This window comes from Phocoena sinus, chromosome 3, assembly GCF_008692025.1.
Source record: "Phocoena sinus isolate mPhoSin1 chromosome 3, mPhoSin1.pri, whole genome shotgun sequence".
In the NCBI taxonomy this organism is placed as follows: Eukaryota; Metazoa; Chordata; class Mammalia; order Artiodactyla; family Phocoenidae; genus Phocoena; species Phocoena sinus.
The window spans coordinates 131,941,883-131,958,396 of NC_045765.1; the positions used below are offsets into that span (position 1 = coordinate 131,941,883).

Consider the following 16,514-nt stretch of genomic DNA (forward strand, 5'->3'; position numbering starts at 1 on the left):
ACTTGTTTTTAGTACCACACGATGAATCATATAAATTGTTTAATGAAATTTTAGTGAATATCTGTCTTTTATGATTCAGTTTGTTTTACAGGTTAGAGCAGTCATTTTGTAATCATATTAACACATGTACATATATATTCTTGCCTGTGCAAGGAATGAGATTATTTTGGTAACATATTTATTATTAAAGTAAAAGCTTAGTGAGCAAATTTGGAAAACACAGCCAAGCACAATGGAAAAAATATATATCTGTAATCGAAGCAACCCACAGAGATCCGATTAATATTTTTTCAATCCTGAATTATAATGAAGATATAGTTTTATAACTTGCTTTTTACACTTATGTTTGTTTCTCTTCTGCAACATTAATTTTCTGCATTATACCCGTAAACCGTAATTCTCTTAACTACATCACTTTTTAATTGAATATTTTATGTTTGTTTAAATTTTTGTTTTATTTTGTTAATGTTTTGTTATAAATAATGCTGCAGTGGACATTCAATATAAACTCTTGGATTTTTTGTGATAGTGTATTGTTCTATGGTTTCAAAAAGAGGTTTCAATGCCAAGTAAGTTTGGAAACTGGGTCAAACAAAGTTCAAGTTTCTTTATTGTACAGCCTTTAGTATGCAAATGTACATGGTGCGTCTCAAAAAGGGAGATTATTACATGCAGTGTTTCTAATCCTTTGGAGTATTTTTATGATCATGTTCTAGTAGATTTTATGCAGGGTCAAAAGGTACCTGCATTTTAAAGCTTTGACTTATGGATTAAATAATTTAATAAACCGTTCCTGGATATAATCAGCTGCTGTTTGTTAAGTCAAAGTTATGTAATAGTAAAGACGGTGATAATGATGATAATTAATATTGATTGAGAATTTACTCTGTCCTAGATTCGGCAGGAAGTACTTAATATATATTCATCATTTGTTTGGTCTTTTCAGCGACCCTCTGAGAGGTGTAGGAATTTGTATTCTTGTTTTATGGTTGATGAAACTGAGGGTCAGGAGAAATTGAGTAATCCCAGCTGCCTCAGTTGTTATGAGGGTTGGTAACACATCCGTAATCTTTTTTTTTTTTTTTTTTTTTTGTGGTACGTGGGCCTCTCACTGTTGTGGCCTCTCCCGTTGCGGAGCACAGGCTCTGGACGCGCAGGCTCAGCGGCCGTGGCTCACGGGCCCAGCCGCTCCGCGGCATGTGGGATCCTCCCGGACTGGGGCACGAACCCGTGTCCCCTGCATCGGCAGGCGGACTCTCAACCACTGCGCCACCAGGGAAGCCCCACATCCGTAATCTTAATCTGTATGTGTTTTATTTTGTGATAGAGAAGAAAAAGTTTGAAGTCCTCTATTTGATTCCTAGATAGTCCACCTGTTACCTGAGTAATACGAGCTGTTTTCCAAATGTCAGTCCATAGCAAAAAGGAAAAGTCAGAGTGTTACAAAGTCATTGTACATTTAATTTATAGTCTTAAAAATATGAGATTATATCTTTCCAACTTTGTGTAGATGTTAGAATATGCTGTCTATTCTGATGATAGTGAACGATAGTATCTCTCTCTCTCTCTCTCTCAAAATGTTATTTACCTGTTAGAATAAAAAGATGACAATCCTTATCCATCCTCAGGTTTGTATGTATGTATATATTTAGAATGTACTTATTTCTGAAACCCCAAATACTGGGAACCTGGTCTAAGACAAATTAATCCAAACTACAATTTCCTCATTTGAAAAATTCAGATAGCATCAGAGCCTCTGTGATGACTATTGATTATTAAGTGTGTTTTAAAAAAAATCGCATTATAATTTCTGTACCGATTGGTGTAGGAGTCCATATGACTCAATATAATGGCATTAACAGAAGGGGGGCAAGTGTAGATAAAGCCAGTCTGTCTCTTTCTCCTTGTGTACGTCTTGGATTCTGCCCTCCCCCAGCCCCCCTGCCCTTTAGTGACACCGTGGGGATTTTTATACTCTCCAGAAATGGCAATGTACAATTTTTGTGAAATAATGTAACTAAACATTATGTCAGAGCACATACTTTCTTGTACATTTTAAGAGCTGGGCACAAAAGATTTGTCCTTGACCTTGGATAAAACATGTTTTTCTGTCTGTTCTGCAAATTACTCATATTAGGACTTCTAGTCCCAAAAAGAATGTTAAAGTTAATTTTTACTATCACTTAATTTTTATTTCCTCTTTTCTTCTCTGATTCAGGTATTTTTAAAGATAGTAATTATGACTAGTAAATGAGAATCTTATTTGCAAAAAAACTTTAACATAGGGCTGTAAGGGTTGAATGAGAATGTTTATACTGTACTTCATGAAAATAAGGTATTACATAAAGCTAATGTGCACTTATTTTTTTTCTAATCAAATTTTTTTTTTTTTTTTTTTTTTTTTTTTTTTTGCGGTACGCGGGCCTCTAACTGTCGCGGCCTCTCCCGTTGCGGAGCACAGGCTCCGGACGCGCAGGCTCAGCTGCCATGGCTCACGGGCCCAGCCGCTCCGCGGCATGTGGGATCCTCCCGGACCGGGGCACGAACCCTTGTCCCCTGCATCGGCAGGCGGACTCTCAACCACTGTGCCACCAGGGAAGCCCTAATCAAATTTTTTATTCACCAAATTGTTGTCTTCTTTTTAATTGAAGTGTAATTTGCATACAGTAATGTGTACAGCCTTAAAGGTACAGCTAGATGAATTTATATGTACCTGTGTCTTGTAACCACCCCAGGTGGAGATGTAAAACCTTTCTAATACCTCAGAAGGCTCTCTGTGTTCCTTCCCAGGCAGTATTGACATAGATTGGTTTTGCCTGATTTTTGAACTTAATATAAATGGAATCACAGCTTTGTATTCTTTTGTGTGTGATTTCTTTCAACATGCCTGTGTAATCCATCCATGTTGAGTGAATCAGTAGTTTGTTCCTTTTAGTTGCAATGCAATATTGTATGAATATACTATTACTAATCTATCCATTCTGTTGTTGATGGGCGTCTAGGTTGTTTCCAGTTTGGGGATATTTGGAATAAAGCTGCTAGAGACATTCTTGTGCATGGTTTTGGTGGAAATAAGCACTCATTTCTGTTGGGGCAAGTAGAATTTCAGGTTCACAGGGCATACATATGTTTAGATTCACTAAATACCACCAAACTTTTTCCAAAGTGGTTGTACCAATTAGACTTGTACCAGTAGTGTAAGAGTTCCAGTTATTCCGTATCCTCAGCAAGTCTTTACATTGTCACTCCTTTCCTTATTCTGATGAGTGTGTACGCTAAAGAAATGTAAAGTTGCCCAGAGCTACATCTGTGTGTTCAGGCATGAGAACAATATAGTACAAGAGGATTATAAGGCAGATTTTTTTAATTTGGAGAAATTACTTGGCCATAGTCTGAAATTCCTACATTATTGAGTTGTGTGATTCATTTGAAAATCCTGAAACGCTGAAGAGGTACTATGGAGGTTGGTTGACCTGGTTGTATTCCTGGCTTTGAAACAACTAAGTGTGAGGTTTGGGCAAACCGGTCAATGTTATTGTCTTAAATTTCTTCATCTATAAAAAGGTGGGATTAATTAGATAATCCTAAATGTTTCTTTTATTTCAAAATTTTTCTCAGTCATCTTGTATCCCTCTTGGAATAACTTTCTTCTTTTTTCCATTCTTTCTAATTCTTTAAGTGATCATAAATTTGCCTTTACATAATTATCATTCATTCACTCAAACAGCTCTAATTTTTTTTATAAGCCTTCTAGGTTCTGGTGCTGTCCTGGGCACTAGGGATATGCAAGTGAATAAGACATTGGCTTGCCCTCAAGGAACTTATACTCTTGTAGAGATGAAAAGTAAGCAGTTATGTTTTGGAGTGGCATATTCTATTCAGAGGGAAATAAAGGTTACTAATGCGATATATGAAAGGGAAACTTAGACTTGAGGGCCAAGGAGAGCTTTTCAGAGGAGCCATTTTTAATCTGCAACATTGTAGTTGAGTCGAGTTGGCCAAGTGACAGGCAGGGCCAGAGCCAGGGTGAAGGAACAGCTTGTCCAGAGACTTGGGGGTAAGTAACTCCATCGCTTCAAGGAACTCCAAGGGCTCAGTGTGGCTGGAGCAGAGTCAGGCTCAGTGTCTAAATTTGAGCTGCAGAGTCCCTCTACAGTCACATCGTGGGAACCTTTAACGTTTGCCTAGAGTGACATGGTCAGCTCTGGCTGCACTGTGGAGAAGGATTGGAAAGGGCAGCCAGACTGGAGGAAGAAGACCAGTTAAGAAGATGCTGTCCTGATTCAGGAATGAAATTATGGTATTCACAGCCAGGTAGGGGCAGGAAGGATGCAGAAAAGTAGGTGGATTTAAGCAACATTTTGCGAATTGCCAGGATTTTGTCATTGGATGTAGAAGATGAGACCAAAGGGGATTTTAGGGATAATTTTCAGGTTTTTGGTTTGAGCATCATTCTGGTTATCCATTCCTGAATAACAGAGTACCTTAAAACAGCGGCTTAATAACAGTCATTTATTTTACTTATGAATCTGGAGGTAAATTGAGTTCAGCTAGGCTGTTCTTGTTTTTCCTTTTTAAAAAAATTTTTATTGAAATATAGTTGATTTGCAGTACCATGTTAGTTTCAGGTATACAGCAAAGTGATTCAGTTATATATATAAATCTATTCTTTTTTTAGATTATTTTCCATTATAGGTTATTTACAAGATAACAGCTCACCCTTTTGAATTGTACAATTCAGTGGTTTTTAATATATTCATGAAGTTGTACAACCATCAACCGCATCTAATTCCAGAACGTTTTTATCACCCCAGAAAGAATTCCTGTACCCTCTAGCAGTCACTCCCCATTTTGCCCTCTCCCTAGGCCCTGGCGATCACTAATCTACTTTATGTCTCTCTATGGATTTGCCTATCCTGACATTTATTTACATTTCATATAAAGGGAATCATATAATATGTAGCTTTTTGTATCTGACTTCTTTCATTCAGCATAAAGGTTTTAAGATTCATCTCTGTTTTAATATATATCAGTACTTCTTTTTCTTCTATTGCCTAATAATATTCTGTTATATGGGTGTACCACGTTTTACTGGTCCATTTATCAACTTATGGACATTGGGTTGTTTCCACTATTAGGCTATTATGTTGATATGAATGCTCACGTGCAAGTTTTTGTGGGGACGTATCTTTTCAGTTCTCTTGGGTTATACCTAGAGTGGAATTGCTGGGTCATATGGTAACTCTAGGCTTAACTTTTTAAGGAACTGCCAACCTGTTTTCCAAAGTGTCTACATCATTTTACATTCTCACCGCCAGTATATGGGGATCCAGTTTCTCTACACCTTTGCCAAATCTTGCTATTGTTTGTCTCTTTGAGTATAAGCTAGATTGTTCTTGCTCAGGATGCCTTATTACGTTACCGTCAGATGGCAGCTGGGGGCATCTCCAGGCTTCTTCATACCCTGGTCTGGCATCTGGGCTGGGAACATGCAAATCTGGGGGCTGGAAAAGTGTGAACTCCTGCGGCATCTCTCTTCGCGCAGTCTTTCTGCATGAGGACTCGGGAGCGGCGTTGCTTACATCCAGCTGGAAGGCTCACAGAGTGCATGTACCAAGAGAAACTGGTGGAAGCTGCTGGTCTTTCTAACCTGGCCTCAGCAGTCAGGCAGCATCACTTGTACTGCACTTGTTTATCAAGGCAGTCACAAAGACATGCTTCGGGCCAAGGGCAGGAGACAGACACCACCTCTTGGTGGGAGGAAGCCAGAGGATTTACGGGCATGTTTTAGGACCACGACAGGCATCAGGGAGGCTAAATGGGTCATGTACTGTGATAGGTGACACTTGAAGGAATAGCACATGGAGAGGGAAGATGAGGACTTTGAGTCTGGAGTTTGCACTGCTTGTGGGAAGTCCAAGTTGAGATTTCGTGTAAGTAGATGGGAGCTGAGAGGTGAGCCTTGGATGAGTAGTTAAAAACAATATTGTTACTCGCCATATATATACACTATATTATTAAATCATCAGGTGGGAGGCATAGTGCTACGTATTTTTCGTGCATGATTTATTACTATTGGGGTGGCCAAAAAGTTTGTTCGGGTTTTTCCATATGACGTAACAGAAAAACCCGAACGAACTTTTTGGCCAACTCCATATCCTTTTAGAGATTAGAAGACTGAGGCTTAGAGAAATTGTGTCATGCCTGTGATGTGATGGAGCCAGAATCTGAACCCAGGTCTGGATAATGTCTGACCACTAACGTCTGACCATCCTAAACCACTTAGATGGTAACTGAAGCCAAGGTCACGTCCACGTCTGAGCTCGCCCAGGGAGGGTTGTGCTGAGTGGGGAGGGGAGAACCCGAGGAAGCCCAGTGCCTCGGTCAGGGCCGGCACATAGTAGGCACGCAGTTTTTGTGGGATCAGCCACAGGAAAGGAATCTCAAGAGGGAAAGAGAGCTGCAAGGTTGGGAGAAAACCTGGAGAGTGTCCTGCTGAGCGGGCTGAGAAGGGAGACTTTCCAGGAGGAGGAAGTGGCCAATTGTGTTAACTGTGGCCCAGAGATCCTAGAAGATAATGGCTGCACGGTGCTCGCTGGATTCGCGTCAGTGATGACCTTGACCAGAGGCTCTCAGAGGCCTGGTGGGAAGTGAGGAAATGATGCCGCTGCAGTTGAGACTGTCTAGAAATTTCACCACGAACGAGAAGAAGGCCAGGGCTGGAACTGGAGGGGGGAGGGGACATTGAGTGGCGGCTTTCCTTTCTAAAGGGGACCGAACTTGAGATGATTAAATGCCAATGAAGTGGAACGTGAGTTCATCTTGCTGAGCGTGACTGAAATATGGTGGCGGAGGGGTTTGAGCTGAAGTAGCTACAGTGAAGAATGAGGGCCATGATGACCAGGGACACAGACTTTGTAGCTGTTTGGGTGTTGGTTTCAAGAAGGTGGGCAGTTAGATGGATAAAGGTTGGGATTTTTCCAAGGTGAGTTAATGGGGTAGAGGAATTTAGGACACTGGCAAGAGGATGGCTGAAGTGATAGACCGTCGTGAGCTCTGAGTTAGTGGAAAGGAAGGAAGGGCGAGTAGAAAGTAGAGGATGCGAGGATGGGTGGTCCTGATGCGGAAGAACAGTGGGAGTATTGGAGTTATTTGGAGTAACTGTTCAGAAAACTGGAGGGAGAGAAAGTTCATTGCAGGGGACAATAGGGTGTATGAATTTAAGATTGCAGAGCGGCTCTCGGAGGGGAGTCTCCAGTGCGTGGCGGTGCGTGGCCGCCGGAAGGATGGGGAGCTTAAGACGTGGAAGAGGAAATACAGCGCAGGTGCTGGATATAGCATCCTTGTGGCTGGCGAAGTCAGCAGGACCAGGGCAGGACTTGGGCTGGAGCAAAAGGCTGAGGCAGATTCAGAAATCCTCAGTGAAAGAGGGAAGGTCGGCCAATGTCCTTGACAAGGAGAGGCACACAGAGCTAGATGTTAGAGCTCATTGCCCGGAGTCTTGAAAGGAGTGGGGGAGGAGGAGTGCCCTGGAGATCCTCGAAGGTGACCTTGAGGGACTGAGCAAGGTGGGGGGGGGGCATTTAATGAAGTTCTGTGGGTGTAGAGGAGTTTGTTTCACGGTTGAGTGCCGTAGGCTTTGGGCTGATCTGCCTGCCTGGCTCTACCACTCTAGCTTTGGCAAAATTACTTAACTTCTCAACGCCTCACCTTCCTCCTCTGTAAAGTGGGGTGAGTAAGAGTAACTAACTACCTCCTGGGTTTGTTGTGGGGATTAACTAAAAGAATACATGTATTTCAGAACAGTGCCTGGCACCTCTTTCTCTGCCACCCCCTCTTACTCTCATCATAGCAACAACAACGAAAACCCCTTCACAGCGTTTGTATTGGCAGGCACTTTCTAAGGACCCTATGAGGTAGGTATCATTTCTGTTTTCCAGATGTTAAAACTGAGACATGGAAAGATTAAGCAACTTGTTGAAGGACATACAGCGAGGAAGTGGCAGAGTCAGGCTTTGAACCCAGGAAATCTTGCTTCAAAGCCCTCCCTCCTAACCAATATGCATAATTAATGCGTATTAACTACACCACATCCCGACCTGTACCACCACGGCCCCAGGGCAGAGGGCTCTGTGGAGAGACTGGGGAGGGAATGGACTTGCGTGAGGCTGGCTTGCCGGAGAGGAGACACAGAGCAGCGTGGGGTAAGGGTAACCGTGGAGAGACTGGGGAGGGAATGGACTTGCGTGAGGCTGGCTTGCTGGAGAGGAGACACAGAGCAGCGTGGGTAAGGGTAACCGTGATCTGGAAGATGGTGCAGTCAGGTGGATATTTTCCCAGAATAATTTGATCTAGCGGCTCCCTGGTCAAGGAGATGGGAGAAGTTGGTTGTGTTGCAAGGAGGGAGTCCTAGTTCAGATAAATAAACCCACAGCTTAAGTACCTGATTTTTAAGACCCAAAGCCTACTTTTCTACTAAGAGTGGTTGTACTTGCAAAGGAGTCCTGGTCCCCAGTGAGTGAGGGGACGGGGCTCTCTCAAGGGACACACTGTGGACGTCTGTGTCTCTCACACGGGCTGCATCTCCTTGGAGGGTGCCTGGAGTTCGGGTCCCTCAAAGCCCCTGGCACCAGTCTCCCAGGGCAGAGAACTGGTGGTTCGAGCTGCCGAGTCCAGAAGCTGACGAGGACGGCCCAGACCTTTCCACTGCACCGAAAGCCAGTAACAGGCAGCTTGTTGGGACCAGGAGTTGGTTCTGTGAAGGCAGCCTGCTTAGGGCTGTTTTGTCAGGGCAGCCTGTGAGCTAACCTGCATGTGACATGTCCGGAACAATCGCATAGTAATCCGGATGCACTGTTAATAAAGCTGCAGAGATGTGTGTGAGCCTGGCTTCTGTCTAGTTAAAGCGATCACAGAGCGTCGTGTTGTAGAAATAAGTTTTGGTTGGAGAGTTCACCTTTTCCCTCCTACTCTAATTTAAGCCTTCTCTCTTGCAAGTCTTCCACTGCCAGAACTGAATTGAGGCTCCTTCCAGGGCTGCTCCTGGGGCTGCCGTAGACAGTTAAGCTCACGGGACACCACACGGAGGTGCCTGGCCAAGGGGGCAAGCACACCTGCAGTCCAGCCCCTGCCCAGCTTGCCAAGGTCCCCATTGTGCACTGGCACAGAGGTGCTAATGGGCCAGCTACAGCCCTGCCTCAGGCCTTGGTTCCTATCTCTGTTACCGGACAAAGCACAGTGTTTCACAGTGCAGGGCTGGGTTGTGGGCCTCTTTGTGTCCCCAGAGCCTGACATAGGTACACAAGATAGCTGCTAAGCCAGTGGTTGGGCTGAGAGGCTGCACAGAGTAATATTTAAGGGCACTGACCTTGGAGTCGGACTCCCTGCACTTGCGTTCTAGCTCTGTCACTTACCTGCTGTGCAGCCTCTGTGCCTGTTTCCTCATATGCGAAATGGGCATAATAGTACCTACCACTCAGAGTTGAGTTAAAATATATAAAGCATTCAGCAGAGAGACTAGTACCATGAGCAAGATAAGAGTGTTTGCTATTATTGAATTGGAACTTTCTTTATAAAACAAGGATTTGTGGTACTATTGTCACCAAAATGTTCCCACTCTGATTCTATTCATTTTTCCAAAACCAGCTTTTCAAAAATCTTTCTGCCTCCACCTAATAAACACAGCACGGAGTAACTGGGTGAACGATATTGCAGCTGCTTGTTGATGGGTTAAGTGGTAGCTATTTCTGATTTATAGGGGTGAAAGGTCCTGGCATGGCAGAGGGGGGCCCGCATCTCTTCAGGCCGGTTCTGCCTACAGCTGTTACATAAGTTTGGCCAAATGAGCCAACTTACTTTAAACTAAGTGGGCAAGTTTTCTGAGGCCCTACTGTAGAATTACACTCGTTTGGAACTTTCAACTTCTCTTTTGTTGGAATCAGTTTGAGAGTCAAGTTTCTGCTTGTGAGAACTTTTTTCCTAGCATGTGATTGGCCAGCTCTCTTATCCCTTCTTCCCTTATGAATGTTTCCTGAGAGGCGGCACGTTGTAGACCAGTGGTCCCCAGCCTTTTTGGCACCAGGGACTGGTTTCATGGAAGACAGTTTTTCCACGGATGGGTCAGGCGGTGCAGGAGCTGTCCTCCCGCCGGCCGAGCGCCTCAACCACTGGCCCAACTGCATCCTGCTGGCCGTGTTCCTCGTCTACTACGTGCAACGGGCCTTGATTTTCCCCTTTTCAGATCCGAGGAGGAAAGCCGACACCCTTGTACGCCTTTTTATTGGCATTTGTGTTCTGCACCTATAACTGGCTACTTGCAGAGTAGATACCTGAGCCAGTATGCAGTGCATGCTGACGACTGGCTCACTGGCCCCTGATTTCTAACAGGTTTTGTCGTGTGGTTGACAGGCATGCTGATAAACATCCATTCAGATCATGGCCTAAGGAACTTCAGGAAACCAGGGGAAACTGGATGGAGGGGCTTGTTTTTGGTTTTTTTTTTTGCGGTACACGGGCCTCTCACTGTTGCGTCCTCTCCCGTTGCGGAGCACAGGCTCCGGACGTGCAGGCTCAGCGGCCATGGCTCATGGGCCCAGCCGCTCCGCGGCATGTGGGATCTTCCCAGACCGGGGCACGAACCTGTGTCCCCTGCATCGGCAGGCGGACTTTCAACCACTGCACCACCAGGGAAGCCCGAGGGGCTTGTTTTAGTATATCACTGCAGCCAGCTACTCAGGCGGTAATGCGAGTGATGGAGAGCGTCAGATGAGGCTTTGCTTACTCGCCCGCGGCTCACCTTCTGCTGTGCGGTCTGCTTCCTAACAGTGGCCGCAGGGTTGGAGACCCCTGTTGTAGATGACAGAGCAGTGAGCTGTTTTATTGGATAATGTCATTTTGAATGTTCCCTGAATGTGCCTGGTTCTGTTTTTCAAGTCATTGTGCTAGAGGTAGAAAACCTCTTGTGATGATTGAAATTCTTTTCCTCTCTGTTTTATTTCACATAGAAATATTGTACATCTGTGTTGTTCACCAGTATTATTTCTCTTAATGTAACATGATTTTCCCCATGATTTTTTGGGTTTTCGAGGTGCATGTTTTAAAGACTGGGTCATTGAGATAGGATTATTTGATCATTCCTGGACTTCTTTGGGTTTCCTAACTTTTTCAGGGCCCCTGTGAGCTGACCTTGGGCTGTGGGCAGGATTACGGTACTTCATGAGTCTGAAGAGGAGCTGTTCTCTATCATTTCTGTGGATTCAGGCTGCAGTTTTTTTGCAGGCTGAGTGTGTGGGAAATAGATACCTGTGCTAGTGATGTTCTGCTTTTCTCCCAAATATGACTTTATTTGGGGGGAATGCCTAACTTTATTGGTCATCTTTGAAAATACCCATAGGTGGATATTTTCCATTTCTTGACTTCTAAGTACTCACCTCTTACTGAACTTTATTGTAAATAATTATGTGTTTAAGATCCACTTTGAACAGTTTCATAAAGCAGACTTGCAAAATTTCAAAAATTTTCTCTTTTGATTCCCGTGTCAAGAAGTGAGATCTTCAGCTCCTGATTTGAAAGCTCTTCAAATTGGATTCTTTGTTACCTAGGAGAGCCACAAGTATAATGAAACAAGTTGCTAAAAAAGTTGAAATTATAAAGAGCTGTGTAAGAAGTGATGCATATTTTAATTCTTTGTACAAAAGTTGTCTTGAGTAAACCAACGTAAAAATGCATGATTGTGAAGAAATGCTGGGGATAAGAATCAAGAAGATTTAACAAGGCCATTGATGGTTTGAATCTCTCATCTGTTTTAAAGCAATTCTCTTTTTCCCAAATCCACAGTGCTTAAGAGTTCATCTCTGAGGCAAAGGTCATTTATCCCAATTGCTTTATATTATTGCAGTGAGTGATTTTAAAACAACAGCAGTAAGAGCAAATGATTATTCTTTTAAGAGTGGGTATGGTTGCAGATATAAACAGCAAACTAGTGGTTACCAGTGGGGAGAGGGAAGGAGGGGAGGGGCAAGATAGTAGGGGATTAAGAGGTACAAACTATTATGTATAAAATGAGCTACAAGCATATATTATACAACATGGGAAATATAGTCAATATTATATAATAATTACAACTGGAGTATAACCTTTAAAAATCATGAATCACTATATCGTACACATGTAACTTATGTAATATTGTACATCAACTATACTTCAATTAAAAAAGTGTCACGTTAAATCAAAATAAAGAACTTTCAGGGCTTCCCTGGTGGCGCAGTGGTTGAGAGTCCGCCTGCCGATGCAGGGGACTCGGGTTCGTGCCCCAGTCCGGGAGGATCCCACATGCTGCGGAGCGGCTGGGCCCGTGAGCCATGGCCGCTGAGCCTGCGCGTCCGGGGCAAAAAAAAAAAAAAAGAAATTTCAATTTTAAAAGAGTGGGTGGGTAGCATTTTCCTGGGTATTCAGAATTAGCAAGGACTTTTGTTTACTAAACAACATTTCAATCAGTGTTGATCTGCTTGAAATGAAACATAGTAACTTTAGGTCCTCTATTTTAATTCAGATGTACATCCCTGTGTTCAAATACCTAGTTACAGCAAGAAGAGGATCTGCTAGGTTTTAAAATAATTTTTTGAAGGGTATATGTCAGAATAGTTTTGGGAAAAGAAAAACCCTACTCTCCTTTCCTTCCCCCCTATCTTCTTTCCTCTTCCTATCTAACTTTCCTCACTCCACAAATACTTATTTTTTTAACAGTAATTTTATTAATCTCTTTAATTATTATAATTAACACAATAACGAATTGCCATAATTTGCTAAGTTACAGTTTTTAGCAAACGGAAGACAGGCAGGCAAGATAGAACAAGATCTCTTCCTATGTCAGTCATCCATCCAGTGCATGCCAGTGAAGTAGCAACCGTGCATCAAATGCTGACTTACCCCAAACTTTTGGTCACTCAGATAAAAAAGCACCAACAGAAGTAAAATTCACAGTGAGCCTCTCTGGCTCTCAGACAAACAACTTTCTGGCCAGGTACACCTTCTAGAACCCAGGGGCCCAAATAAATCAAGACTTGCTTAGATTTTTGAGTTTTCCAGAGGAGATCCTAAATATTTGTTTTATGGTTTCAAGTAATTAGTCGGTCAGAAAAAGGGCCAAAGATTATTTGATCATAAAAATTTCCCTGCGAAAGCATTCCATTTTTAGTTAAAATGAAGCACAACCACCATCAGAAAATGTTTCTAAAACGCTAAGAGACTCTAAAAACCACTAACACGGAGAATACAGTTTCTACATGAAAACTCGTGGCGGGGAGCCCCTGGTTGGGGAGGTGAGCCAGGAGAAGGGTGGGAGGGAGCTGATGGGGTGCCCCGGGGGCCTGGGGTGCAGGGGCAGGAGGGCCTACTCCTTGCCCAAAGGTGGCATTTGGACAACATACAGGACACAGCATCAGGTGTGTCCTGAAGGCCCCTGCCACCTAGCATCCTTAGCAATCATAAGTGCACATGGACTCTCTCCACTTCCTCTTTCAGTTTCCACCTCTATAAATGTGGCAGCAACAGAGGCAGTGCCTTCCTAGGAGAGGCGGGGTCTTTACCATGTGTTCGTTAGATTTTCACAGAGGGGTCAAGAGATTCAACAGCTTTCTAGTGGGGAGATTTCTTTTACATATCTGGCAATAAGTAGTACATTTTATTACTGCCATTTATCTCCATGGAGTTTTTGAGTGCATCTAAAATAAGAAATTCTGCTTCAAGTTATAGTTTTGCAGTACTGAGAGGTACTTAAAAAGTGCCTTACAAAAAAATTCTAATTCTACCTAGAAGGAGGTAGAAAAACCATCCCAGGCCAGAGACTCCTGATGGCTCATGGCGAGTGGCCCAAGACGGGAGCGGTGCCCTGCAGCACCTTTGTGCTCCTAGCCCAGGGCCTCCAATAAGTCCCCTTTGTGGGGGGACACAGCAGACTGCTCCTTAAGAATGCCCCCAGTGCCCTGTCCTGCCAGTGAAGTCACCTGGTGGACCAGGCTGCAGCAGGTACCAGAGGCCCTTTGCACCAGCCTCTGATGGGCGCCCCCTTTCTCTGTGCACAACTTCTCTGCCTGCCCAGCACCCAACAGTGAGAGGCTGTGGGTACACTGTGGGTACCGAGGCCTCTCCGACCTAATGGGATGAAAGGGACACAAAGACAGAACATACCTCCATGGGGAGGACGGGGCGACATCGCCTTTGACCTTAAACCCATTGCTGTAGGGGGTTGTGTAAGCGGTACAGAAACGTTTTGGTCCATAGAGGCAAACCCAAAATCACAGGAGGGTCAGCCGCAATTACAGAGTTCCAGATTCCTGACCTGGTATGCAGCAGCATAGTTCAACCTGCAATTTCAGTTTGATTAGACTGTTATTAGGTAGCGAACAAATTTGCTAGGGGAAAAAACCCCTTGAGCAATCTTGAAAAAGATGAAATAGCAGAAAACTTACAGAGACATAAATTTATTTATATAATCCCAAGAGAAACATCATCGAAAGCTTCAAGTTGAAGATAATTCCATTGACAATGAACTTAAAACAAAAACAGAATCATCATTTTTCTGAATTTTGGATAATCTTCAAATATCTCATGGTACCACTGGTGATGCTGCTGAGCCCTGGTGAACAGGACACAGAAGGTGAACAGAGAGAAAGCCCAGCCTTGAATGGACCAGCTGGCGAGGGTGTAGATGCACCACTGGACGGCTTCTCAGAAGTAGCTGGCTGCAGTGATGTACTAAACAATCCCTCTCCTTAGTGTTTTACGTCTGGTCTCCCCTGGTTTCCTGAAGTTCCTTAGGCCATGATCTGAATGGATGTTTATCAGCATGCCTGTCAGCCACACGACAAAACCTGTTAGAAATCAGGGGTCAGTGAGCCAGTCGTCAGCATGCACTGCATACTGGCTCAGGTGTCTACTCTGCAAGTAGCCAGTTATAGGTGCAGAACACGAATGCCAATATAAAGGCGTACAATGGTGTGGGCTTTCCAACTCGGATCTGAAAAGGGGGAAATCAAGGCCCGTTGCACATAGTGGACGAGGAACATGGCCAGCAGGATGCAGTTGTGCCGGTGGTTGAGGCGCTCGGCCGGCGGGGTCGGCCCGGCGAGGAGTGGCAGGGCCCGCGAGGGCAGTTCCTGCACCGCCCAGGCAGCCTGCTCGGGCAGCCGGAAGGCGGAGCGCACTAACGCGTAGCGCCCGTAGGGCCAGCCCACCAGCTTCAGCAGCACGTAGCACAGGAAGCCCGGGGCGCTCTCCAGGTAGGCGAGTGCGTTCAGCAGGAACGGCTCAGCCAGCTGCACTGCTGCAGGCGTGCTCCGGGGCCCGTGCTCCGGGGCCCGGCCGCGACCGGGCACTTATAGGGCCGCTCTGGGAGGTGGTGCGGGAGGCGCGGTTACCTGAGGTCTGCGCCGCCCCCAAAGCCCGTGGCTGAATCAGCCTCGCACTGGCGGCCCCGAAGCAGCCCACGAATACTTACTGAGCAATGCTTAATTTCGTAGGGACGTGGGCATCGTAGACAATACAGGGATGAATCTTTTGGGTACTGCACTATAGCCTGTTAACATTGAAAGTAACACAGTTCTTTGCTTGTGGAAAAACGCTGGATGATGGATTAGAACAGGGTGCACAGACTTTCTGTAAAGGGCCAGCTAGTAAATATTTTAGGCTCTGCAGGCCATACGGTCTCTGTCTCAGCTACTCACCTCTGCCGTTGTTGCACAAAAGCAGCCATAGATGGACGTGGCTGTGTTCCACTAAAACTTTATTTGCAAAAAGCAGGCAGTGAGCCAGATTTGGCCCATGGATTGAAGATTGCCACCCGCTGGACTCGTAAAGTAGGATTTACCTCTTTGAAGAAGAGAGGCAGTATTTCGCTATTTTTCACTGACATCAGAGTTTTGGTTTTTGGAAACTTTTTTTTTTTTTTTTTTGCGGTACGCGGGCCTCTCACTGTTGTGGCCTCATTGCGGAGCACGGGCTCCGGACGCGCAGGCTCAGCGGCCATGGCTCACGGGCCCAGCCGCTCCTTGGCATGTGGGATCCTCCCGGACCGGGGCACGAACCCGTGTCCCCCGAATCGGCAGGCGGACTCTCAACCACTGCGCCCCCAGGGAAGCCCCCAATGAAGCTGTTTGGATACACACAGAACTGAATTTAGATGGATCGAATTTCATTTCGATCCATTTAGATGAATGAGAATTGAAGGTTCATCTTCTAGTTCATTCAGTTACACATTTTGTTTTTTTGTGTGAGGTTAAGGAAGAACAAGATTCTCATAGAATCATAGTTGCAAGTGTTACAGATATTAAAGTAGCTCAATTCTAAATTACTCTTCAATCAGAAGGCAGAATATAGGTTTTATTCTGAGGCTACCTCCCCACCCTGCCCGCCGAAAGAAGATCACTCTGGCAGCACAAGTAAATGTGTGGGCATTCTCCAGTGTGTTAAAAGTTTCATGTACAGTATATTTGAATATGTATTTTTTTCTCATTTCA

General features: G+C 44.6%; 1 protein-coding gene and 1 pseudogene across 1 annotated transcript in view; one reads left to right on the forward strand and one right to left on the reverse strand.

Annotated features, from left to right (window-relative positions):
* ARL15 (ADP ribosylation factor like GTPase 15) overlaps window positions 1–16,514 on the forward strand; it is a 421,917-nt gene that overhangs the window by 7,987 nt on the left and 397,416 nt on the right. The window lies entirely within an intron of this gene.
* LOC116750534 overlaps window positions 14,551–16,514 on the reverse strand; it is a 99,442-nt pseudogene continuing 97,478 nt past the window's right edge.